The following is a 27,611-nucleotide window of genomic DNA, read 5'->3' on the forward strand; positions in this document are numbered from 1 at the left end:
GTCATAAGTGCCCCTGGCACACCTTTTGACACACCTTCTACTACTTATCATTTCTATAGTGCTACAAGACATATGCAGCGCTGTACACCATACACAAAAAACACAGTCTCTGCTCAAAGAGCTTACAATCTAGATACGACAGGTAAACAGACAGAACAATAAGGTAAGGGAATAAAGAGGTGAGGATAAAAGGAGAGGGCACGTGAGTAGTGGTTAGGAGTCAAAAGCAGTGGTAAAGAGGTGGGCTTTAAGTTTGGACTTGAAAACGGCCAAAGACGGAGCTAGACGTACAGGCTCGGGTAATCTATTCCAGGTGTGAGGTGCAGCAAGATAAAAGGAACGGAGTCTGGAATTAGCAGTAGAGGAGAAGGGGACAGATAAGAAAGATTTATCTACAGAACGCAGTACCCGAGGGGGGGGCGTAGGAGAGACAAGAGTGGAGAAGTATTGCTTGACCACTGGCGAAAAGGCTCAGCCTGCTCCAGAGGGAGCGTATCGACCAAGCCTGACAGCTGTCTCACGCGAGTTTTCAAAAGTAAACGCTCATGAAGAGCTGGTATGACTGTATACAGAAGATCAGCATTGAAGCCTGGTACATCTTCCTCCCAAAAGAATCCAGGGTTCTAGCTTTTTTTGCCTGGGGGGCGCCAAGGCATACTCCCTAGTAATCCTGGCTCTTTGAGAGAGAATTTCACCGCCAAGGAATCATGAGGCAACTGAGGCCTTACAAACCCAGGTTCACTGTGGATCCGATACTGGGTGTCAATCTTTTGGGCACAACAGAGGACCGACAGAGGGGACGCCCAGTTCCTGACTAGGACTTGAGTACCTTGTGCAGAGTTGCCGTTCACAGCCCTCCTTGTGTAGTCCAGGACCCTCGAGAATCTGGACCCTGGGCTCAGCCATTTCTTTGACAAAAGATGGGAAAGAAAGGCTATCCGGTGGAAACCGTCTCCTTTCAGGTGGTGGGGAGGGCTCAGAGGGGATCCCATAAGACTTATCTAAGGAAAAGTATCTGGGATCTTCGTCTGATTCCCATGAGCTCTCCTCCTCAGTGTCGGACAGGATCTCCCTATGGGATGTCCGAGACCGAACCTGACTTGATGCTGAGAGGCCATGTCTGCAAAAGCAGCGTTGAGAAACCGGCTCCCACCTGACTGAAGGCAGTAATGAGATGTGAATGTGTGGACTTAAGACCATGTCACAGCTTTGCAAATTTCTTCAATGGAGGCTGACCTCAAGTGGGTTACAAACGCTTCCTCCACCAACGTCGTAGGTACAGGTTTGGGTGGAAGTCGATACTGGTGCCGACTGTGCAGAATCATAACTTCTCACCACTGCCTCAGAGAATAAAACCACAAAGGAACAGATGGTTCACAGTAGGCTCAGGCAGAATTCGTCATGTGACACAGAAGCATCCGCCCGCACATGTGTTGCCACTACAAAATTCTTTTGCTCCACTACAGCACTGTGATGTTCCTGAAACTAAAACTGAAGCAGAAGAAAAAGAAAAAGCAAGGAAGAGGGAACAAAAAGATGAGAAGGTACCCAAAGAGAAAAGACACTCACAAATCACTAAACCCAAAACACATACTAGGAAATGTAGTTGGAAAGCAATGACCACAAATGCTCACAGTCTAAGCAATAAAATTCATGATCTTCAAGCCCTGATGTTGGAGACTGACTTGGACATAGTTGCAGTCACAGAGACATGGCTCAATGGTTCCCATGAATGGGATGTAAACATACCAGGCTATAATCTTTTTAGGAAGGATAGAGAGGGACGTAAAGGGTGGAGGAGTAGCTTGTATGTGAAAAATAATATCGCAGCAACTGAAATGACAGGAAGTGGGAAAGGAAGAGAAGCGATATGGATCACCTTAAAAAGAGAGGATAGAACCTTTGTCCACGTGGGTGTTGTCTACAGACCCCCGACACAATTGGAGGAACTGGATAAAGATCTGATCGCTGATATTCAAAAGTTGGGGAAGAAAAGAAAGGTGTTGTTGTTGGGAGATTTTAATCTGCCGGATGTAGATTGGAAGGTTCCTTCTGCGAAATCGGAAAGAAGTAGAGAGATTGTGGATGCTTTCCAAAGTACTCTGCTCAGACAAATGGTGACGGAACCCACAAGGGAGGGAGCGACGCTGGATCTGGTGCTCACGAATGGGGATAGTGTGTCAAATGTCCGAGTGGCTGCGCACCTGGGAAGCAGTGACCATCAAACGGTTTGTTTTGATATAACGGCTCATGTGGTTAGCGGCCACTCTAACTCAAAGTCTGACTTCAAGCGAACTGACTTAAACAAAATGGGGGAATACCTGAGGAAGGAGCTGATGGGCTGCGAGAACGCACAACAAGTGGAAGGACAGTGGTCCAAGCTGAAAGAAGTAATAAACAGGGCCACAGACCTTTATGTAAGGAGAGTAAATAAAAGCAAGAGAAAAAGGAAACCGATATGGTTTTCAAAGCAAGTGGCTGAGAAAATAAAGGCTAAAGAGTTAGCATTCCAGAAATACAAAAAATCTCAAGTAGAGGAACACGGGGAGGAATATCGGATGAAACTGAAAGAAGCCAAGAGAGAGGTACGTCTGGCGAAGGCGCAAGCGGAAGAACAAATGGCTAGAAATGTACAGAGGGGAGACAAAAACTTCTTCAGGTATATTAGTGAAAGGAGAAAGACTAAAAAGGGGATTGTGAGACTAAAAGATACAGCAAAACGCTATGTAGAAAATGATGAAGAAAAAGCAAATTTGCTAAACAGATACTTTTGTTCTGTTTTCACTGAAGAAAATCCTGGGGAAGAACCGAGAGGGACTGGCAAAAGTAAACCTGAGAATGAAGTGGATAGAGCACCGTTCACGGAAGAGAGTGTGTATGAACAACTTGGAAAGCTAAAGGTGGACAAAGCCATGGGGCCGGACGGGATCCACCCCAGAATACTGAGGGAGCTCAGAGAGGTTCTGGCGGGTCCTCTTAAAGATTTGTTTAATAAATCCTTGGAGACGGGAGAGGTTCCGAGGGATTGGAGAACGGCGGAGGTGGTCCCTCTTCACAAAAGTGGTGATAGGGAAGAAGCTGGAAGCTACAGGCCGGTAAGCCTCACTTCGGTTATTGGAAAAGTAATGGAAGCCATGCTGAAGGAAAGGATAGTGAATTTCCTGGAAGCCAATAAGTTGCGAGATCCGAGACAACATGGTTATACCAAAGGGAAATCGTGCCAAACGAATCTCATTGAATTCTTTGACTGGGTGACAGGAGAATTAAATCAAGGACGTGCTATGGACGTCATCTACTTAGATTTCAGCAAGGCTTTTGACACGGTTCCCCACAGGAGGCTCTTGAATAAACTAGACGGGCTGAAGATAGGACCCGAAGTGGTGAACTGGATTAGGAACTGGTTGACGGGCAGACCCCAGAGGGTGGTGGTAAATGGAGTTCGCTCGGAGGAGGGAAAGGTGAGTAGTGGAGTGCCTCAGGGATCGGTGCTGGGGCCCATTCTGTTCAATATATTTATGAGTGACATTGCCGAAGGGTTACAAGGTAAAGTTTGCCTTTTTGCGGATGACACCAAGATTTGCAACAGAGTGGACACCCCGGAGGGAGTGGAAAACATGAAAAAAGATCTAAAGAAGCTGGAAGAATGGTCTAACATTTGGCAATTAAAATTCAATGCGAAGAACTGCAAAGTGATGCACTTAGGGAGTAGAAATCCAAGGGAGGCGTATGTGTTAGGCGGGGAGAGCCTGATAGACACGGACGGGGAGGGGGATCTTGGGGTGATAGTATCTGAGGACCTGAAGGCGATGAAACAGTGCGACAAGGTGGTGGCCATAGCGAGAAGGTTGCTAGGCTGTATAGAGAGAGGTGTGACCAGCAGAAGAAAGGAGGTTTTAATGCCCCTGTATAAGACGTTGGCGAGGCCTCACCTGGAGTATTGTGTTCAGTTTTGGAGGCCGTACCTTGCGAAGGATGTTAAAAAAATGGAAGCGGTGCAAAGAAAAGCTACGAGGATGGTATGGGAGTTGCGTCCAAGACGTAGAAAGAGAGACTTCCTGACCTGAACATGTATACTCTGGAGGAAAGGAGGAACAGGGGTGATATGATACAGACGTTCAAATCTTTTCCGAAGATGGGAAGGCGGTAGAACGAGAGGACATGAAATGAGATTGAAGGGGGGCAGACTCAGGAAAGATGTCAGGAAGTATTTCTTCACAGAGAGTGTGGTGAACGCTTGGAATGCCCTCCCGCGGGAGGTGGTGGAGATGAAAATGGTAACGGAATTCAAACATGCGTGGGATAGGCATAAAGGAATCCTGTGCAGAAGGAATGGATCCACAGAAGCTTAGCTGAAATTGGGTGGCGAGGGAAAGAGGGGTTGGTGGTTGAGAAGCTAGGATAGGGGAGGGCAGACTTATACGGGGTCTGTGCCAGAGCCGGTGATGGGAGGCGGGACTGGTGGTTGGGAGGCGGGAAATACTGCTGGACAGACTTATACGGTCTGTGCCCTGGAAAAGACAGGTACAAATCAAGGTAAGGTATACACATATGAGTTTATCTTGGGCAGACTAGATGGACCGTGCAGGTCTTTTTCTGCCGTCATCTACTATGTTACTATGTAAGCAGTGCCGGAGGTCGCACCACAGGCTTAGGGCCAGGCAGGGCCACAGCGGAAAGTATGGCAGGCGCAAGCACCCCCCGATAGGGATGCACATTGTTGCATAAGGCCATCCTGCAGCTCAGGGAGCAAGGCCCGGATGCACTAATCGAGGGTTGACACAGGGAAAAGCTGGGGTGCCAGTTGGGGCACAGGCTGCAGAACCACTGGGGTCGATATGGGAGCAGGATCTCGGCTGCTTGGAGACAGTCGCATTGGCATGTCCTGCATGGAGGGAGAGCGGTCCTCCCGGTACAACACTTCTCGGGTGCCCAATCCCAAAGGATGCCCTGGAGCTCCATGTATCAAGGGTGACTGATGACGATGCTTCTTGGCCTTCGCCCGAAGCATGTCACCCAGGCTCCTCGGTGCCGATGAGGACGACATCGAATCCTCATGTTGCCTCGGATTCAGGTCCGATGATGGAAGATCCCAGGGGCCTGCACAGCAGGAGGCCTCGACAGGTGTCTAAAGGTCTTGAAGCAGCCATGCTTACTGAGGATCCCAATGCCGGTGCTTGATGTCAATGCAGATGCCGAGGAACCGGATTTAGCTCGAAAAATCTTCTCTCAGAGCCTCTCAGGAATCCTGGGTCCTCTTCTTCATGCTTAGACAGAGAACACATTTAGCAGGGCTATGGTCAGGCCCAAGACTCTGCAGACACCAAGAATGTGTGTCCTTTCCTGAGATAGTATGATTGCACCGGGTACAGCGCTTGAACCCACTGAGAGTCTTCGTGGACATGGATGGGAATACCTCGTCAGACAAATTAAACGACTCAATGGTGCCTAAAAAGGGGCAAAAGCACGAAAAAAGAAGGAGAGAACCCGACTGGAGTCAGGGCCTAAAAACGGCCCGTGACGTCTTAAAGGAAAGAAAAATTAAACCATGGCAAAACTCACTTAAAAATAAAGGACGGGTTTGAAAAGGTAGAAAAAATAAACACAATGAAAATAGGAAAAAGAAAAAGCTGAAAGGTGCTAAAAGCTCTCTGAACTGGGTGAGTGAGGAGAGGACTGAAAAGACGCAGTTTCTCCTCAAGCGGAAAAAAAAAAGAACACAGGAGATGAAAATAGGAAGAAGAAACAGCTAAACGGCACTAAAAGCTCTCCGAACTGGGTGAGTGAGGAGAGGACCAAAAGACGCAGCTTCTCCTCACGCGCAAAAAATAGAACAGAGGAGACCATGTTCACGGGGCAGGCGGGAAGGAACTCGCGCATGTGCAGTGGAGCGTGACTCTCGCTTCACAAAGCTCTACTTTTTAACTTTGGCATAAATGCCAGATCGGGCAATGTGGATCGGCGTCCACCTGCTCGGAGAACAAATAGGTAACCAGTGGTACAGTTTCAGCAATGGGGACACGTGGTCGAAGCGATGGGTATGAGTGAGTAGCGATATGGCTGTATTCTGGATTGTCTGAAGTTTCTTGAGAGCAATTAATGGGAGGACAATGTAAACCACATTACAATAGTCCAACTTAGAGGTAACCAGGGTATTCAATTCAAATCAATTCTTGTATACCGCTAATATCCCCTTTCCAGGGTTCAGTGTGGTTTACATTCTAGGTGAGATAAAAGCAAATAGTGTTACTGTGAGGTATGAGAAACATTAGAGACCTCTGGATTAATGAATAAGACTAAAAATATTAAGGAAAGGATAATGGATGATACTAGAAGGTAGAAGTCATGAAGGATTGTTATGAAGCAGTGGCAAGCGTAGACAAGGATGGCACAACTAACATAGTATTGTTCAGAAATGGATGCACTGAATGAACTAGACAGAGAGAGTGAAAGCAGGACCTGGCCACAATGGAAATTTGTGTACGAAAGGTGAACCCTAGATACCTAATCAACCAACTGAATGGGAGCATCCTGCAAGGAAGGGACAGCATTAGGAAAGCCCTGATGGCCTGTGACCCACATGGCCACTGTTTTCTTAGGGTTTTAGAACCAACTATCAATTTTACTTAAACACAAACGGAATGAAGAAAAAAATCAGGATTACAGGGAGATTGATGTAAGACTAACAGAATTTAATTTGCATAGATATAACAGCAAACTTGAAACTCCTGAATCAACAGTGCAAGTGGACTAAGAAAGATGTTGAAGAGTAGAGGGGAGAGAACTGAACCTTGGGGGACACCACATGGTCAAGGGAAGAATGGCAGATTATGAGGAAAGTAAGTGACACCTGGAAGTTCCTGCCTGAGAGGAAAGAGACAAACGTCCCTGAAATATCCAATGGCTGTAGATGAGTGACTAAAAGAGAATGACTCACAAGGAGGATAAGGAGGAGTCTAGAGATAGCAGTAGAACCACCTTACCCTGGGGTCTATAGATGAATAACAGGCATTCAGTAGGGAAGTAATGATCTTTTCAGAAAACCGACTGAAAAAGATGAAGCACACTGGAAGCCTCAACATGTTGGGTCAATTGCAAAAGGACAACGTGCTCTTAAAGCTTGGTCAGGAACGGCAGGTTGGAAACAGGACAAAAGTTTGACATTTGTGAGCTATCCAAGGCCCTGCCCTTCAGGATATGGTATACCACTGCGGTTTTCCATGAATCTGGAATGCGGCCAGATGAAAGACAGTTTACAATCATAGCCCTTGCTAGGGGAGTGAGGCCGTATCTGGACTCCTGAAGCAGCCCAGAAGGAATGGGGTCTAGAGAACTGGTAGTGATTCTCACAGAACTAAGTACCTGTTCAAACAAAGGGATGGTAGAAAAAACTGAGACCATGAGGCTATCATAGTGACCAGGATCAGAAGAGTCCTGAGGACCAACAGATAAGGATGGGGAAGAAGTAGATGGAATAGTAGAAAGCAAAGACGACTGAGGGTCTTCAGGGAGCAGACTTTTGAGACAAAAAAGTTGGAAAAGCCCTGGGTGTGGAGGGAGGATGGAATTGGAGGAACGGTAGAAAGTCTGGACACATGGTGAAGGAATGAAAAAAGCTGTCTAGGGCAATTTGGGGCTATGCTAAATAAAATATGTATAATAGGTCTGATGGGATTCTTTCGAGGCTGAACGGTAATGGGAGAGGCTGAATGGTAATGGGAAAGACAGACTTGGTAGGAGAGATCAGTAGAAGACCTAGAGTTCTGCCAATGATGTTCCGTTGCACGAAGCTGACATTTCAGCACGCAAAGATTGCCGCTATACCACAGATTCCTGCATGGCTGATGTGTAACCTTCTTGCCAGCCATAAAATGAGACAATGTATCTGAGAGGAATCCAAGGCCAAGGACTGGGAAGCCACTGGAAGAGACAGAAAGATTGAGGGGGGGGGTGGGGGGGGGGGGAGTAAAAAAAAGGGCAGAGAGAAGGGAGGGTTAGGTGAGGGAGGACCTAGGGTGGCCAAGTTCTGGTCGCCTCATCTCAAAAAAGATATAAAGGAATTGGAGAAGGTGCAGAGAAGGGCGACGAAAATGATAAAAGGAATGGGACGACTACCTTATGAGGAGAGGTTTAAGAAGGCTAGGACTCTTTAGCCTGGAGAAAAGGCAGCTGAGGGGTGATATGATAGAGGTGTACAAAATAATGAGTGGGGTAGAGCAGACAGATGTGAAGCGTTTGTTTACGCTTTCTAACAATAATAGAACCAGAGGACACAAGATGAAATTAGAATGTGGTAGGTTTAAAACAAATTGGAGAAAGTTTTTCTTTACTCAGCGCGTGGTTAGACTCTGGAACTCATTGCTGGAGAAGGTAGTGATGGCAGCTGGCCTTGCTGAGTTTAAAGGGGGTCTTGCTGGCCTTGCTGAGTTTAAAGGGGGTCCTGAAGGAAAAGTCCATTGATCGTTATTAAATTTTGGGGTTTTGCCAGGTTCTTGGGGCCTGGATTGGCTGCTGTCGGAGACAGAGTGCTGGGCTTGATGGACCTTTGGTCTTTTCCCAGCAAGGAAGTGCTTATGTACAAGGGTTGAGACCTTGAAGGAAAGTAATATATGGTCAGACCAGGGCAACAAAATTGAAGCAAAGTGCGAGAGAAAATAAACTAGATTGTGTGGTATCAAGTCAAGAGTGTGTCCTGCCAAGTGAGTGGGAAATCCTACATGTTGCACCAAGTCTAAGTCAGAAAAAAGAGAACATAGCTGCCTAACGGTTGTGAGAGATCTTCAAAATTAATGTTAAAATCCTCTAAAATAAGGAGGTTCCAATACTGAAGAACAATACCTGACAAAACTGATAAAAAGAATGCCGACAGCTGAATTTTGACGCTCTTGGTCAGCAATTTGGTTGAAGTTGCCACAAATTTAGGGCATCCCCTCCCTGGATTATTTGAAGAACCCATCGGTTGGCAGTTACAAGGGGCCATCTTGCTTGAAAACAATTTAGCTCCATCCACCTCATTGGTAGAATGTCTGGGACGGTCACTTTTACTTCAGTTATGCTCTCTAGAAGCCAGTCAAAAGCTAGTCCCATGCTTTGACTGGGGGTGCTGGTTGGGTCTTCTGGAGCTGCTACTGCCAAGGGTGGGAGCAGGATCCCCAGGTCTGCTGGGAAGGGCAGGCTGGAGGAGTATACCTTTGGGCTCCATCCAGAAACCTCCTAGATGTGGAGGCTGCAGAAAGGGACTTCATGATATCACTTCTATTCTTGATTAGAGAAGTGACTTACATAGTAACATAGTAGATGACGGCAGAAAAAGACCTGCACGGTCCATCCAGTCTGCCCAACAAGATAACTCATATGTGCTACTTTTTGTGTATACCCTACTTTGATTTGTACCTGTGCTCTTCAGGGCACAGACCGTATAAGTCTGTCCAGCACTATCCCCGCCTCCCAACCACCAGCCCCACCTCCCACCACCGGCTCTGGCACAGACCGTATAAGTCTGCCCAGCACTATCCCTGACTCCCAACCACCAGTCCCGCCTCCCACCATCGGCTCTGGCACAGACCGTATAAGTCAGCCCAGCACTATCCCCGCCTCCCAACCACCGGCCCCGCCTCCCGATCTCAACTAAGACTTCTTCCACTTTATCCCCGAAAAGATTATCACCTTGGCAAGGAATGTCTGCCAGTTTCTCCTGAACTGCTGGTTTCGAGGTCTGATATATCAGCCAGATAAGTCTGCACATGCCAATATCTGATGCAGAGACCCTGGACACCATATCCAAAGCATTATAAGCATCCCAAATCCAGTGCACTCCTTCTGTTTGGCTACTATCATATGGAGTGTCCTGCTGAATAGTGAGGGGGGTTTCCCATTTCCTCATCTGTGCAGCATGAAAGGGGTGCTAATAGTGATGTACGTCCAACATCTCTGCCCCAAGCTTGTCCTCAGCCTCTAAATCAAATGGAATGACCTTAGCCATTTATTGCAAAAAAACTGACAAAGGAGAGTTCCTCTGGTGGGGACTTTCTCCTTCCCTGAGGTGGGGAGGGGTCTGATGGTAGATCAAGGAAGATCCTCCTACAAGATCTCCTCTCTTTCAATTTCAGACGCCCAGGAGCGGTCTCAATCAGACTTAGCAATGCACTCCTGTGTAGGCTGAGTCTGTGTTTGCCTCAGTTTACTAGACATATTTAGACTCCGGGTGAAAGTGCTGAGGGACAGGTCCTATCTTGGACATCAGGGGAGTTTCCTTTCCCGATGGGCTGGAAAGGAACATTGCTTCTGAGGCTGACACAGCATCCATCAAGGCAGCAGTATTGGTGCACGGGTGACAGACATGAGTCTCAAGGATCAGTTGGGGCAGAACCACAGTTGGCATAGCCAAGCCAAAATCCACTCCAACTCTTCCTGTAGCATGGCCCGGAACTGTCCCTCGGTGTCAGAATGATAACAGCCTGCAAAGATGTTGGAGACGAACTGGAAAGCTGGTCCCGGCGTTGAGGAGACTGGCACATTGGCACCAATTTCAAGGAGGGGAAGCGGTTCTCTTGGTGCCAACGCTTTTGACATCAGGATCCCTTGGTGCTGATGAGAATGATGTCGAATTCTGTCATGTCCTTGGTGTCAGGTCTGATGCAGGTCGGTCCAACTGGGCCCTACCGGCGCCCAATGTTGAGGCAGGAGAAGGCCTCCTTGATGCTAGTACACTCCAGCGTCTGATGTAGCTCTGTCAGCCATAGGGGCCGATGCCTTTGAAGCTGAAGTCAATGAACCAAACTTAGAAGTGCCCAAAATTGTCTTGTGCTGGACCTCTAGACTTTTTTGTGTCCTCTTCTGAATTTTAGAACAGAGATGTATGGTCAGATCCTAGGCCTGGCAAGCACCAGTTGTACCAGTCACAGAAATGGTCTTGCTGATCTAGTACACTTTTTAAACCACTGGGAGTTTTAAGGGACATCAAGGCAAAAAGAGCTGAAGCAAAATTAAATGACTTTTATTTTTAAACAAAAAAGAAACTCAATCAGGTGTTCAGGCCTAAGAGGGCCAAAAGAACTGCACCAAAATGAAAAGAAACTTAATAGGCCAAAAATACTAAGAAACAAACTAGGGTAATAAAAAAGAACAAAATGAAGAAAACAGGTCCCATGTACCGCAAGGGAAGGCACAAAATATCTCAAAAGAGGTATGCTGAGGAGAGACGACAAGACATGACTGCTCTGCTCCGTGGAAAAACAATGACTGTGTGGGGCTGCACTGTGAAAGGCTTCTGAAGCTTCCAGAATGCTGGGTAGCTTCTGTGCCGGGCTCCACCGGTTGAGGTCACCCAAATGTGGTATGAAATGTCCTACTTGTCCTCAGAGGAATAGAGAATACATGTTCAGAATAAATTTAAATTTCCCTTTTAAATATTTCTTAACCTTAAAAACATCTTCTCTATCAAACTACTTTATTGGTTTACCTTGAACTGAAAATATTTTTGAGAATGCTAATTTTTTTTATTGAGTCTCGTCATTTTTCTGGTTAGTTTCAAAGGCTGCTAAATCAGTGAAAAGCAAGCATGATGATCCATTTTCTTTCCAACAGAGAGAAACATTTCCTCCACACCATTAGACTCTTACTCATCTTTTTCATCATGGAGACCTTTCATTTTAGAAAGTTCAATTTATTTTCCCAAATATCAAATACTGTGCCTTGATTCATGCTACTTCTCAACACTATTTCCTATACAAATATGGATATAAAGCAAAGTTACTCAACTGTTGAAGGAGTTTTCTCTGAGGACAGCAGACCAATTATTCTCACTACTGGGTGACTTCATCAGACAGAGCCCAGTACGGACACTGCCCAGCACACTCTCTCTTTAAGAAACCTTTGGCAGGGGAGGAAGTGATGTCACGGGAGCAATGGCAGCTTAAATGCTGAGCTCCTGTCTGCCCATAGCAAAAACAGAACGATTCCCTACCGTACTCGAAAATTAAAAAACATCTACCGGAGGGCGCAGAGCCTCTGACAATGCAGGTGAAAGGAAAACGGCTCCGATCCACTGTCAATAGCAAACTGTGAAGTTTTGCCCCGGGCGCGACGGAGAGGTGGAGGGGTGACGGAGGGAAAAACATCCATTGGCTCCGGTTTAAGCAGGCGAAAAGAGCGCGGGAGAGCGGACCCATCAGCACGATTGGAAAACAAAAATAAAATAGCAACAAGGGGAAAAAAAAAAAAAGAAAAAGCGATGGAGCCCAGCGCTACGACGCCAAGCCTCTCCCAATTCGCATTTGCGGGAGCCACGAGGCAGAACAATATGGCGGCCAGTGGTGAGGAAATTGTAGCAAGCGGGGATCGAAAACGCAACCCCTCTACTGAAGATATGTTCCCGACGCCAGAACAAGTGAATCAAGAGGAGGAGTCCCTCCCAGAACTAAGAACTTTGCTGAATGAAATTCGCTCTGATTTAAAAGCTATGCGAGCTGACCTAGCTAAGATGGGGGCAGACCTCAGAAGCGAAATCAAAGAACTTGGGCACAGAGTGGAGGAAACAGAGACCAGACTGGAAGAACAGGGGGAGAATATGGGGGCCCTGGACCGGAGAGTTCATGATATAGACCTGGGGCATGAAGCACTAGCTGACAAGATTGAAGACCTGGAGAACCGCAGCCGGCGGAACAACCTCCGATTTCGGGGGTTGCCGGAGTCACCCACTTACCAAGAAACGGAAATGGTGGTACAACAGATAGTATGTGCATTGGTGGCAACTCCCGAACAGCCCGTGGAGCCTGAGCAAGTGCTATTGGACAGAGCTCATAGAGCCCTTGGGGCTACAAGAAAATCTTCCCAAAGATTTGATTGCCTGTTTCCGGGATTATAAGCTCAAGGAGCGAGTTCTCCAAGCAGCACGCCAAAAACAAGATTTTAGATGGGACACATACAAACTCGAGATCTACCAGGACCTGGCGGCAACAACACTGCGGAGGAGAGCAGACCTGAAACCGGTCACCAGGAGATTAAGGGAGATGGGGCTTCAATATAGATGGAGGCACCCGTTTGCTCTGGTATTCTATAAAGATGGGAGACAACATCAGGTGAAAACGCTAGCAGAAGCACGGGAACTGCTGCCCGAGGATATTCCAGCATCAGCATCCACGGATGTGGAAACGAGACGCTCCCAGACGAACATGAGAAATTATCCGAAATGGCAGCGAGTAGGCCGCAAACGCCTTCAACGCCAGCAATCAGCTGGACGCCTCACTTGAACACAAATGGCAAGGGTAATGTCAAGGACTGACATATTCAGTGGTTGATATGGTTAGAGATAAGGCTCTGTTTGGGGGAGCATAACATATAAGGGAAATTGGGAATCTGGAAGATCCACTCAAGCGAGGGGAGGGAGACAAGTAGATAAGGGGAAAGAGCAGAGGGGAATGATAGAACTACATAAAGATCGGGGAGGGGGAATCTAAAATGGCAATGTCTAATTAGAGAAGGGCAAAGGGGGTCACTTCCTCTCTACAAAGCACCGTTTTTTTTTTTGAGATGAAACGGGTGCTCTGGATTTGGGCAAGGGAGCTGGGGGGGGGGGGGGGGGGAGGTTTAGAGGGGGGAGCGGGGGGAAGATAAACCAAAGGGGAGAAATACAGGATGGGGGGGGGGAAGGAAAAAAGGGGGACAGGATGTTATGATGTTACAGTATGGTGATAAATATATTGAAGGTTTATTATTACAAGTTGTAAAATGTTTAAATGTATAACACTAAATGTAAGAGGCCTCAATACACCGCAGAAACGTAGACAGGTGTTTAGAGAGCTGACCCGACAAAAATCAGATGTTGCGTTTCTCCAGGAGACCCACCTGAGAAGAAACCATGAACATCTGATGAAACATAAGAGATATCCCACTGTTCAATGTGCTTCCAATAGGGCGAATAAAAAAACGCAGGGAGTCCTGATAGCTTTGTCGGGATCCCTCCCATGGCAAGTACATACTACAGTGAAAGATAAAATGGGACGATATATATTGATGACAGTATCACTATATAATAAGCAATATACTCTAGTGTGCATGTATGCCCCTAATGTGGGGCAGAGAGAATTTTTAGATACAGTGGAAAAGGTGATAAAAGAAAATATACAAGGAGAATTGTTGGTGGGAGGTGATCTTAATCTCACGATAGATCCTAAACTGGACAACTCAGGAGGGAGGGTAGAATATGCTAAAGCAGATAGGAAAGCCCTCATAAGGTGGATGGCCCGATGGGACCTAGTAGACATATGGAGAGAGAGACATGGGACAGAGAGAGATTACTCCTTTTTCTCCCCCAAACATAGTACCTACTCACGAATTGATTATTGGCTAGGAGGCAGAGGGCTGAGAAATGATATCAAACTAGTGGAGATAGAGCAATGTAGCTGGTCTGACCATTCGATGGTGCTATTGGAAGTGGTGGGAGGGGGAGGGAAGGCAAGGAGGAGAAGATGGCGCCTAAATGAAACACTTTTGATGGACCCACAGAGTGTCCTAGAAATAGAAAACAATATAAGAGAATATATACAGTTCAATGATAATGAAGAGGTTAAACCGACAAGTTTATGGGAGGGTCTGAAAGTAGTTATTAGGGGCCAATGTATAGCGAAGCAAGCCTATATCAATAAGAAAAAAGCAGAGGCAGAAACTAATTTACGGAAACAAATAACGATACTAGAGAACATGCATAAGAAAGACCCAACAGATAGCAAAAAAATAGAAGAAATACGCCAACTTAAAGCTCAACTTAATGAAATACAACTGGCGGATATAGCCGGACAGTTAGAACAAGTACAACAGGAGTATTATGAATTTGGAAATAAAACAAGCAGATTACTGGCTAATAAGCTTAAAAAACAGGCACAGCGTAATTATATACATGGCATACACAACCTCTCAGGGGAGCTAATAACACAAACAGAGGAAATGGCAGGGGTATTTTGGGATTTCTATAATCAGCTATATCAAGCAGAACATGATACATCAAGGGAGGACATGGAACAATACGTGCGGGACCTGGGGATGATTAGAGTGACGGGAAGGGAGCAGGAAGCTTTATCAAAGGCCATAACATTAGAAGAGATAGAAGAAGCAATAGCAGATTTACCAAACAACAAATCCCCTGGGCCGGATGGCTTCCCTTCTAGATTTTATAAAAGATTTGCAAAAATACTAGCCCCTGTGCTACTGAAAGCTATTGCCGCCTTCGAGGAGGCACAAGAGTTGCCATACTCATGGAGGATGGCTGAAGTGACCATACTCCTAAAGCCAGGTAAAGATCCGTTACAGTGTGGCTCCTACCGGCCAATATCTCTCCTGAACACGGACTATAAGATTTTTACTAAAATAATGGCACGCCGCCTACAGGAGGTAATGCCACGATTGGTACATGAAGACCAGGCTGGCTTCATTAGGGGACGCCAAACACATGACAATACTCGGACACTGTTACACATCATACAACAAATACAGGATGAAAAAACACCAACAATAATATTCTCGGTCGATGCTGAAAAGGCATTTGACCGTGTAGATTGGGAGTTTCTCTTTACAGTAATACGTCAGATAGGTATAGAGGGACGATTTATGACATGGCTGCGCCTATTATACACGAAACCGATGGCGGTATTAAAGATAAATGGGACGCATACTAACATATTAGAGTTGCACAGAGGCACAAGGCAAGGATGTGCAATTTCACCATTATTATTTGCATTATCAATCGAACCCCTAGCTAGGATAATACGGGCACACAAAGATATAAGGGGAGTAGTACGGGGGCAAAGGGAGCATAAAATAATGCTTTTTGCCGATGACGTTCTCCTGACATTAACTCATCCATCACAATCAATACAAGAGACAATGAAGGTGATGACAAACTATGGAAGGGTCTCAGGATTTAAAATTAACATAAATAAATCAGAAATATTAAATCTCACAACGCCACCTAGGGAAGTACAAGAGATAACAGATAAGTTTCTGTTCACATGGGCAACTAAGTCAATTCGCTATCTAGGGATACAGATTACCCCGGAAATAGGGGGACTATATCAAGCAAATTATCCCAAAAAAGTCAAAGAACTGTTTGAGGAAGTGGATAGATGGGAAGGACTCACTATATCATGGCTGGGAAGAATCCATGCTATAAAAATGATACTCTTACCAAAGATATTATACTTGTTCATGGCCATCCCGATACCTATCCCACAAAAGTTCTTCCAACAACTAAATAGGAAAATGTTTGCCTACATCTGGAGGAAGCGACCCCCCAGGGTAAATAGGGATATGATGTTTCAGCTGCCCGTGGAGGGGGGAATGGGAGTACCAAATTTCCATTTATATTATCAGGCAGTCCAACTAAGAATATTAGCGGAATGGACTCCTAGAAACAATAAAAAATGGCTACACTGGGAACGTTCATGGTTGAGTACCCGTTATATAGGAGATATACTATGGAGGGAGGGGACTGAACTTATGTCTCTAACTAAAAGGGTACCAGTGGGGATTGGTCTCTTACTGGAGACATGGTTACGGATACGACGAAAGATGTTTCCGGAGAGGAGATATTTTTTACAAATGGCTATATGTGGGGCTCCGGGGTTTCCACTAGGAGAATCAGACAATGTATATAAAAATTGGGCCCGTAAGGGACTATATATGTTAGGCCAGGTATGGAATAATGGAGAAATCAAAAATTTTGAAGAATTAAAAGAGGAATATGAGTTGGAAGAACGGGATATGGCATATTATCATAGCCTGCGGAACTACATAAAAAGACGGGCAGGGGAAGAACTGGAACTTACGGAAACAGCGCTAGAAAGGGCAATTAAGGGAGGAGGGGGCAAAGGGGGAGTGTCAAGATTATATAAGGCACTATTAAAAATGTCCAACCCTCAAGATCATTATATTAGTCGATGGGAGGGGGCCTTACAACAAACCTTTACAAGAGAATGTTGGATGAGGGGACTTAGATATTTATTGAAGACCTCTATCACTCAGTCAGTGGCTGAGAATGGTTATAAAATATGGTACTGGTGGTACTATACACCAGATAGGCTACAAAAAATATACCATAAGATATCACCGAACTGCTGGAGGGAATGCGGTAATAGAGGTACATTTATGCATGTATGGTGGGAATGTCCCAAGATGCAGGCATTTTGGACCCAGATTCGAGCAATGGTATACCAAGTTACAAAGATAGAATATCCAAATCGGGCGGAATATTGTCTTTTACACTTCCGACCGGGAAAATGTAAGATACACCAACATAAAATGGCTAGCCAGATTTTTGCAGCAGCCAAAATGACAGTGGCAAGGGCATGGAAACAGATAGAGGTGCCACATATTCAAGCAGTAAAGCATAAACTTGATTATCTACATCAGATGGCGAAACTGACCGCATTGAGAAAAGGCCAATTACATAGGTTTCAACAAATTTGGCAACCTTATGAACAGATGAGAGAAACATGTAAATCACCACATTAAGAAAGGGGGGGGGGGGGAGGAATGGGGGAGGGATTGTTAAGAGTTTATTTGCAAATATTGTTATAGAAGAAGAGATAAATATGTTACACATATGTTGAACGTTGCAAATATGTGGAGATGTACTTATTATGTTAAAATATAATAAAGAAATTAAAAAAAAAAAAAAAAGAAACCTTTGGCAGCATCCCACCGCACAGGTGTCTTCCTGCCCAAAGTGCGAGCATGGGACAAACTGGAATAATACAGCTAGAAAAGACAACTCTAGAGGGAAGGTTTATGAGAATAATTGGCCTGCTGTCCTCGGAGAAACCTGCTACAGGTAACTTCACTTTCTCTAAGGACAAGCAGGCCATAATATTCTCACAACTGGGAATCCCTAGCTACCAGGCTCACAAATAACAAGAACACTAGGACAACAGGGACTTGGAATGGCAAGGCCTAAGAAACCAATCAACCTGAATCCATATACAACTGGTTGTGAAAGTGCAGCCTGGACCTGAAATAATGGGCCTAGGAGGGTGGAGTTGGATTCTAGACATCAAACAGATTCTGCAATACTGTCTGATCAAACCGGCTGTTCTGTCGGGTATTCTGTTCAAGGCACTAGTGAGATGTGAATGTGTGACTGAAGACCACGTTGCAACCTTGCAGGTCTCCTCGATGGAGGTAGACCTTAAATGGGCTACCGACTCAGCCATGGACCTCCAGTGAGGCCAGCCTGGGCATAAGCAAAAGAGATGCAATCTACCAGCCAAATGGACAATGAGTGTTTGCTGCTATCCCCAACCTGTATGGATCAAAAGAAACAAACAGCTGGGTGGATTGTCTATGGGCTTTAGTCCATTCACGATAGACGGCCAATGCTTGCTTGCAGTTCAAAGTGTGAGTGAAATTTCACCAGGGTGGGCATGTGGTTTTGGGAAGAATGTTGCAGGATGATTGACTGCTTAAGATGGAACTCCAACACCACCATAGGAAGGAACATAGAGTGCATGCAGCAAACTATTCTTTTATGATGAAATCTTGTACAAGGTGGATTCGCTACTAGTTCCTGAAGCTCACTGACTCTGCGAGCTGAAGTTATCATCACCAAAAAAACAAAACACTGCAGGTCAGGTAACTCAAATGACTGGACTAGAGTGGTTGAAAAGGAGCTTTCATCAGCTGGGGGATGATGACGTTGAGGTCCCATAACAGAGTTGGAGATTTGACAGGGGGCTTTGTCAATAACAAATCTCACATGAAGCAACAAGGGGCTGTGCAGAGATAGGCCTACTTCCTACACAGTGATGAAAAGCACTGACTCTGCTGAGATGAACCCTTACAGAGCTTGTTTTCAAACCAGACTCAGAAAGATGTAGGAGATATTCAATAAGTTCTGTGTAGAACAAGTGAGAAATCTATGGCCTTGCTCTCACACCATATAGAAACCCCACCTCCATTTAAAGGAATAACGCCTCTAAGTGGGATCTTTCCTGGATCCAGCAAGATACCATCCAGCAGCTGGAAGGAGGCATATTCTATGCTCTCAACATCCAGGCTGTAAGAGCTAGGGACTGAAGGCTGGGATGGAGAAGAGATCCCTCGTTCTGAGTGTCAGAATACTCCAATCTCCACAGTTCTTCGGAGGACAACTCCAGAAGAAGAGGGAACCTGACTCTGCTAGAACGGAGTGATGAGGATCACAGTCCCCCGGTCTTGAAAAGTTGACCATATCAGAAGAATGGGACTATACACATACAGAAGACCTGTTCCCCAAAGGAGAAAGACATCTGATGCTAACCTGCCATGCGACCCGAGTCTGGAGCAGTACTGAGTTTTGAGATGAGTGGCAAAAAGATCCACTGAGGAAGTTTCCCACTCTCAAAAGATCTTGCAGGCAACACCCATGTTCAGAGACCACTTGCGTGGTTGCATTACCCTGCTCAGCCTGTCTGCCAGACTGTTATGTTTTATTGCTAGATATTTGGTGAGGTGCACCATGCCGTGACTAGTGGCCCAAATCCACATTCCGATTGCTTCTTTACACAAGGGGTAGGAACTTGTAACCCCCTCCCCCAATGCTTGTTCACATGGCAACCTGATTGTCCGTTTGAATCAGGACAATTTGGTTGAGCAGACGATCTATGATATGTCAATTTTGAACACTCTATTCAAAATTGCCTGGAGCCCCAGGAAGGTGATGTGCAAGAGACTTCCTGGGCGGACCAAACCGTTTGGTGTGAACAACATCTACATGGGCTCCTAACCCCAGGGTGGATGAATCAATGGTCAAAACTTTCAGGGCTGGATAAATTTGAAATGGAAGTCCCAGGGTCAAATTGGATTGAATTGTCCACCTAAGCAGTGAGTCAATTGGGAGGTGATCTGGATGACATCTGCTAGGTTCCCCCAAGCCTGTGACTACTGGGAAGCTAAGGACATCTGGGCTCCCCTCAAACAGAGGCATGCCATGGGTATGACGTGAACCATGGAGACCAAGTGGCCTAACAGCCTCAATATCTGCCGAGCTGAGACCTGCTGGCTGCCCTGGACCTCAGTGGCAATGGCAATAAGAGCATCTGCCCGTGCCTATCGCAGGTAGGCCCAAGCCTGCACTGTTATCTAGCAGGGCTCCAATTAATTCTAATTGCTGAACTGGTTAGAGGTAGGACTTGGGGTAGTTGATCAACTCTTCCATGAGCAGGGTCTGGAACTGATCATCGAGGATAGGCATCAGCAAAAGCTGGGCCGGAGCCGGTATGGAGACAGCCTGTGAATCCATTGGTGCTGAATTGGATTCCAGCAACTGCAGCATTGGCACTTTTGTCACAAGAGAGGGAGAGTGCTCTTCTCAGTGCCGATGCTTCTTAGATGCAGATGAAGCCATGTTCGAGCAGGACAAAAGCTTATGCTTTTAAGCCTTGGGCTGACATTGAGGATAGGCATCATTCGGTACCAATGAGGAGGACGTGGAATCCCTACACCTCCCTCAGTGTCAGGTTCAATATAGGGTGGTCCCAGGGACTATCACAGCGCCTGATGCTGAGGCAGGGGGAGAGCTCCTTGATGCTGGAGTGGTTCCAGTGTTAGAGGTAGATGCCACAGCCATTGAGACTGATGCTTCTGATGTTGATGTCGACCAGACTAGGCGCAAAAATTCTTTTTGCAGTGGACTTCTCTAGCTGAGTCCTTTTATGTATGAGCAAGCAAAGGACACAGGAATGAGCATTGTGATCTGGCCCCAAGCATTGGATACACCAGATATCAGTATCAGTCCCAGAGATGACCCTGTTATAGCAGGAACAGCGCTTGAAGGTACTGGGAACCTTCTAGTATATGAACGGAAAAACAGCTGATACAAAATCAAATGGCTTAATGGTGAAGGGAGAAAAAGGCTGCCCACCCCAGAAAAAGGTCGATGCCTGATAGGGCCTCCACAGCCGGAAAATAAAGGAAACTTAGAACCGGGGGGGGGGGGGGGGGGGGGGGGTGGAGAGAGAGAGAGAATCACACTAAGGTACTAGAAGGGTAGGGGAACAGAAAGAAATTAAAAAATCCCCACAGGGAAGGTACCACAAAAATGCCAAAAGTTGATGCACTGAGGAATGATCACAGACACGACCTCTCAACTCCGCAGAAAACTACAGACTGCTGGTCCTGCGCTCACACATCGGGGAGGGGGGAGGCACCCGGACATGTATGGCTAGATGCTGTCAAAGGTTTTTTTTTTTTAAAGAGACTGTATGCTCCATCAGATGATGTCACCAAGAATATTGTGGCCTGCTTGTCCTCAGAGAAACTAAATCTCTGTACATAATCCTTTGCATTCTAAGCAACTCACCCACAAAGTAACTGTTATATGAGTTTCCTTTAAGCATATTTTCTCAATATAAATTCTTACAAAAGACAGAAAGAAAATGAAAACCAAGTTGATCACTAGATCAACTTGGTTTTCATGACACCAGACTAATATGCTAAGCAGCTTTATACAGAAAATTGCACAATAAAGAAAAGGAAAGGAAAAGAAACCCCGTCTTAATCAAATGGTCAAAATGCTACACTCAGTGTTATAAGGAGAAACTCTGTGTACATATTAAACTTCTCATAAAATGTACAGAAAAGCAAAGATAGGACTGCAGGTCTTACATTCTCACCATTGGGTAATGTGATCCCATGTTGCCCAGTCTGGAGCTTCTAACAAGTTTAAACAGAGCTTTGTGGAGCTCAAGAGTAGCTCTACCACGCATGTGTGAGTGCCTTCCTGCTCACTGCGAGAGCATAGTTACTGCAGTTAGATACTAAAGCATAAAAAAAGGAAAAATAGGAGACAAGTTCAAGGGGAGGTGGGTAGGTTTGTGAGAATATATGGCTTGTTGTCCTCTGAGAATTTCTCCGAGGACAAGCAGGCCATAATTCTCACAATTGGGGTATCCCTAAATTCCAGGCTCAGTGAAAACAACAAATGCTGGTCAGTTGGGCCTTGCAATGGCGAGGACATAACTCAGAATAAAGTAGATACAAACTGCGTGAGAGTGCAGCCTGGAACAGAATAAAACAGGCCTAGGGGGGTGGACTTGGATTCTAAACCCCCAACAGGCCTAGGGGGGTGGACTTGGATTCTAGACCCTGAACAGATTCTGCAACACTGTCTGCCCGAACCGACTGTTGCGGCGGGTATCCTACTCAAGGCAGTAATGAGATGTGAATGTGTGGACTTAAGACCATGTCACAACCTTGCAAATTTCTTCAATGGAGGCTGAGCTCAAGTGGGCTACAAACGCAGCCATAGCACTGACATTGTGATCCTTGATAAGACCCTACAGAGCCGCCCAGCCTGGGCATAAGTGAAGCAAATGCAATCTGCCAGCCATTTAGAGATGATGCTTTTCCCAATGGTGACCCCCATCCTGTTGGGATCAAAAGAAACAAAAATTTTGGCGGACAGTCTGTGGGGCCTAGTCCGCTCCATATAATAGACCAATGCTCGTTTGCAGTCCAAGGTGTGCAAGGTGCTCTCATCACGATGGGCATGAGGTTGGGGAAAGAACATTGGCAACAATCAAGACAATTGACTGGTTCAGATGGCATTCCAACATCATATCTGACAGGAACTAAGGGTGCGTGTGTTGTGATGAAACTCAGTATAAGGTGCATCCAATACTAGAGCCTGAAGCTCATTGACCCTATGAGCTGAAGTAACAGCCACTAAGAAAATGACCTTCAAGGTCAAGTACTTCAGATGGAAGGAATTCAGCGACTCGAAAGGAGCTGTCATCAGTTGGGTGAGAATGACACTTAGGTCCAATGATACAGGTGCAAGTTTGACAGGGGGTGTTGATAAAATCTAACTTCTCATGAAGCGAACAACTAGAGGCTGTCTAGAGATGGACTTACCTTCTACATGTTGATGGTAAGCACTAATTACACTGAGATAAATCCTTACAGAGTTGGTCTGACTCGGAAAGGTGCAGAAGGTATTCAAGCAAACCTCCTTTGTTTAAAAGAATAACACCTCTTGGTGGAATCTGTCCTGGAAGCCAGCAAGAAACAGGAGACACTCTCTGAAAGACTCAAGGAAGCAAATTCTAGGTTCCCATAGGTTAGGATGTAGAAAAGATCTCATGTTCTGCATGAGGGTGGTCGGAAAACACTCCAATCTCCACGGTTCTTTGGAAGATAACTCTTCCTCTTCCCTCTACCAGATCTGCCGAGGATGTGGTCTTGCCTTAATTTCAGCAAAGTCTTCCTCACAAGAGGAATGGGAGGGTATGCATACAGAAGACCAGTCTCCCCAATGAAGGAGGAAGGCATCCAACGCTAGTCTGTTGTAGGCCTGAAGCTTCGAACAGAACTGACAGACCTTGTGATTCATGTGAGTTGCAAAGAGATCCACCGAGGGGATGCCCCATGCTCGGAAAATCTAGCGGGCAAATGCCCATGTGGAAAGACCATTCGTACGGTTGCATAACTGTACTCAGCCTGTCGTTTTTGATTGCCAGATAAGTGGCTTGAAGGAACATGCCATGTCAGCGAGCCCAGTGCCACATCTGGACGGCCTTATGACACAGAGGGTGAGATCCGGTGCCCCGTGCAAGTTTGGTATAATACATGGCAACCTGATTGTCCGTTTGAATGAGTATAATTCGGTGAGACTGTCAATCTCTGAAAGCCATTAGAGCATTCCAGATCGCACGAACCTCCAGGAGATTGATCTGGAGACTTGTTTCCTGAGCAGACCAAGCTCTGTGAGTATGAAGCCCATCCACATGAGAGAAGCATCTGTTGTCAGCACTTTTGTGGCTGAGGAATTTGGAATGGCAGTCCCAGAATCAAATTGGATTGAATGGTCCATCACAACAGTGAGCGAACAAGCTCTGGGTACACTCCGATCACATTTTCCAGACCTCCCGTGGCTTGGCACCAGTGGGAAGCTAAAGTCCTCTGGGCTGATCTCATGTAAAGATGTCATGGGAGTCATATAAACTGTGGAGGCCATGTGGCCCAACAACCTCAACATCTGCTAAGCCGTGACTTGCTGAGAGGCTAGAACCTGAGAGGCCAGTGGGACTAGAGTGCCTTCTCTTGGCCTCAGGAGAGAGGCTCAAACATTCTGCGTATTGAACAGGGCTCCAATGTATTCCAATTACTGGGCAAGGCGAAGGTGGGACTTCGGGTACTTTACTCTGTCTGCATCTATATCACAATCCTCCTATTATATTACTCAAAGCATATTGGACCCCCTACAAATTATCAAAGCTCCCCTCTAATACTAATATATCTCCCCTTTGCAGGTCATGCAAACTCTCATCTGGGGATCTACATCACCTTTTATTTCAATGTCCTAATATTCAGCTTTTTAGTCAGCAAAGAATCTCTATTATACCAGTAGAAACCCCTAAGCAAATAACATACAGTATTATCATTCTACGTTCCTCAAACCCCGACTTACAACTCCTTGAATGCTGTTCCAAATTATTTAATATCATGCTGGCTATAGTGACTCACCTAATAGTTCTTCATTGGAAGGATAACTCAAAAATTAAAAATATAGGTCGTATCTATGTTCCATTACAAAATATGAGTTAGCAAATTCATTAAGTAACCACAATTTTTCTCAAATTCAAAAGACGGGGCCCTCTAGAAAATGTCTGTAATATCGGGATGTATGTGAGTATATGTATCCTTTAAGTCAAGAGAGCATAGCCAATCATTTTCCTGAATCATTGAAAGAAAGGTGCCCAGGGAAACCATCCTGAACTTTTCTTTGACCAGGAATTTGTTCAGGGCCCTTATGGGCATCCCCCCGTCTTCTTTTGCATGAGGAAGTAACTGGAATAGAATCACTGTCCTTCTTCCCCTAGTGGAACGGGCTCAACTGCATGGACCTTTAGAAGACTTGAGAGGTCCTCTGCAAGTATCTGCTCGTAGTTGTAGAAATGAACTGTTGGTTGGCAATTTGAAAGTTTCTGAAGCCAATTTAGGGTGTATCCAAGACCCATCAATCAGAGATTGAATGGGGTCACCTTTCATGAAAAATACTTCAGCCTCTCTCTGAAAGGAAAGTCGTCCGGGATAGCCAATTTGACAGAGGCTAAGCTCTGATGGAGCCAGTCAAAAGATCATCTCTTGCTTTGACTGAGGATCAGCAGGGGCCTTAGGACCACACTGCTGATGGGAAAATGTGTGCTGGAGTTGAGCCTGAGGAGGCTGGCAGGAGAAGGTGGTGTACCAACGTCTCTGGGAGCAGTAGGTACTCCTCCTTGACATTCCAAAAGACCTCCTACATGAGGAGGCTGATGCAGAAGGCATCCAGTGGGAGGGAGAAGAGATGTATCAGTGACCTCCTCAACCTTCTCTCCAAAAACGTTATCCCCTTGGCATGGGGCATCCGCCAACCTCTGCTGAACCGCAGGTTCCAAGTCAGAAACATGCAGCCATGAGAGTCTGCACATTGTTATACTCTGGGCAGAGATCCTGGATGCGACACGTAGGCACTCCTAGCCAAGAACTTATGACACACCTTCTGCTGCTTGGCCAACTGGCGCACCGACTCGGCCTGCCCCGGTGGGAGAGAGTCAGCTAAGTCTAGCAACTTGTGTACTTGTCCAGCAAGTACATGCTCGTAAAGAGCTGGTAAGATTGAATACGGGACACAAGCATTAAGGCCCGATACATCTTCATCCCACAAGAGTCCAAGGACCTTAGGCTTCTCTGCCTGGGGGTGCAGAGGCATAGTCTCTAGAACTCCTGGCTCTTTTGAGGGCATATTCAACCACAATGGAATGATAACACAACTGGGGTTTATCAAATCCAGGTGTGCTGTTGATCCGGCACATCGTGTCAAACTTCTTGGGCAGGACAGGGACTGATAGAGGGGACTCCCAATTCCGAATGAAAACTTCCTGGAGTACCTTGTGGAGAGGGACAGTTACAGACTCTCTAGTCCAGGACCTCGAGCATCTTGGTGCTGGGCTCATCCTCCACATCTAAAGGAAATGGAATGCCCTCAGTCATTTCCTTCCCATAACAGGGAAATGAAAGACTCTCCGGAAGAGATTTTCTCCTTTCAAGCAGAGGGAAGGGTTCAGAGGGGATACCATAGGACATCCTCTGAAAAGTACCTTGGATCCTCCTCGGACTCCAATGAGATTCATTGGTGTCAGACAGCAACTCCTGAGAGCGAGCCTGCCTCGACTTAAAGGAGACATGCTCTTCAGAGGGGCATCGAGGAGTTGGCTCCTGCCTCGACTCAAACAAAGCTTCTTCCACCGACACTGAGGGGGTACAGGCTTGGGAGGCAGTCGACACCAAAGCCGCACACGAAACAAGCGTTGGAGGCTGCAACGCTGACTGAGGGTCAAGCGGGATCGCAATGGGCAGCAGAATAGGCACAAGACCCCCCCTGATGCTGATGCACACAATTGTAAGAGGCCATCCACCAGCTCAGGAAGCAAGACTCATATGCTCATTGAGGGCAGACACTGGGAAAGGCTGGGGTGCTGGCTCCGTGAAAGGCTGTAGAACTGATGGGGTTGAGACGGGAGCTGGGTCCTGGCTGCTAGGGGACTGACACATCGGCACCTCCTGGATGGAGGGGAGTGGTCCTCCCGGTGCAGACGCTTCTCGAGTGCCAAACCCCTCGACATCCTGAAGTTTCTGGCACCATGCGTCGAGGACAACCAATGCCGACGCTACTTGGCCTTTGCCTGAAGCTTGGAATCGAGGCTCTTCGGTTTTGACGAGCACAACATTGAATCCTCACGTCAGCTTGGGGTTGGGTCTGATGCTGGACAGTCCTGGGGGCCCTGCACAGCAGTCGGCAATCAAGACAAGTGGAGGCCCAGTAGCAGCCATGTGGATCTATGCTCCCGATGCAGACCTCAAAGTTGCTGACGAGAAATCAGACCTGGCTCAAAAAATCATCTTCCGTTGAGACTCTCTGACAACCTGGGTCCGCTTCTTCATCCAAAGACAGAGGACACAGCAGGGCTATGGTCAGGCCCTAAACACTGAAGTCACTAAGAATAGGTGTTCTTGCCAGAGATGGTCTGATTACACTGGGTACAGCGTTTGAAGCCATTGGGACTCGAGTGGACATGGATGGAAAAACCTCTGCAACCAAATCAAACAAAACGATGTTGCCTGAAAAAAGGGGCAGGGCACCAGAAAATCTGGCTGAAGTCAAGGACTAAACACGGCCTAAAAATGCTGAAAATAAAGGAAATTTTAAAAATTGGAAAAAATTGAAACTAAGAATATACAGGAGGGAAATAGGGAGACCCGAGCATGGGCACACCAAAATAAGGCAAGAAAAAATAAGCCAAAAGGCACAAAAAAAGCTCTTTTTCAGACCAGAAGTGAAGAGATGACACAAAAGCAGCTTCTCCTCACTGCAGCAGAAAAATAACTATGGTAACCGCGCTCTCGTGGTGGGCAGGAAGGCACTCATACATGTGTGGTAGAGTAACTCTCACGCTCCACAAATCTCTGTTTAAGCTTGTTAGAAGCTCCGGACCAGGCAACGCGGGATCGTGTTACCCAATTGTGAGAATTCTGGTCTGCTTGTCCTTGAAGAATGTGAAATATAGTAATTGTTACAAACTGGGAAAAGAATTGCACCCACTTGA

At 46.2% G+C, this 27,611-nt stretch overlaps 1 protein-coding gene and 1 long non-coding RNA gene across 5 annotated transcripts in view; both read right to left on the reverse strand.

The window, feature by feature from the left end:
* Positions 1-27,611, reverse strand: part of LOC115472220 (CDK5 regulatory subunit-associated protein 2-like) — a 513,663-nt gene that overhangs the window by 359,829 nt on the left and 126,223 nt on the right. The window lies entirely within an intron of this gene.
* On the reverse strand, positions 4,981-26,775 carry LOC115472222. The gene is made up of 3 exons (XR_003942482.1): positions 26,747-26,775; positions 8,724-8,728; positions 4,981-5,050 (listed from the first exon to the last, which is right to left on the reverse strand). It is a non-coding gene; the product is annotated as an uncharacterized LOC115472222 (long non-coding RNA).

This window comes from Microcaecilia unicolor, chromosome 6 (assembly GCF_901765095.1).
Source record: "Microcaecilia unicolor chromosome 6, aMicUni1.1, whole genome shotgun sequence".
In the NCBI taxonomy this organism is placed as follows: Eukaryota; Metazoa; Chordata; class Amphibia; order Gymnophiona; family Siphonopidae; genus Microcaecilia; species Microcaecilia unicolor.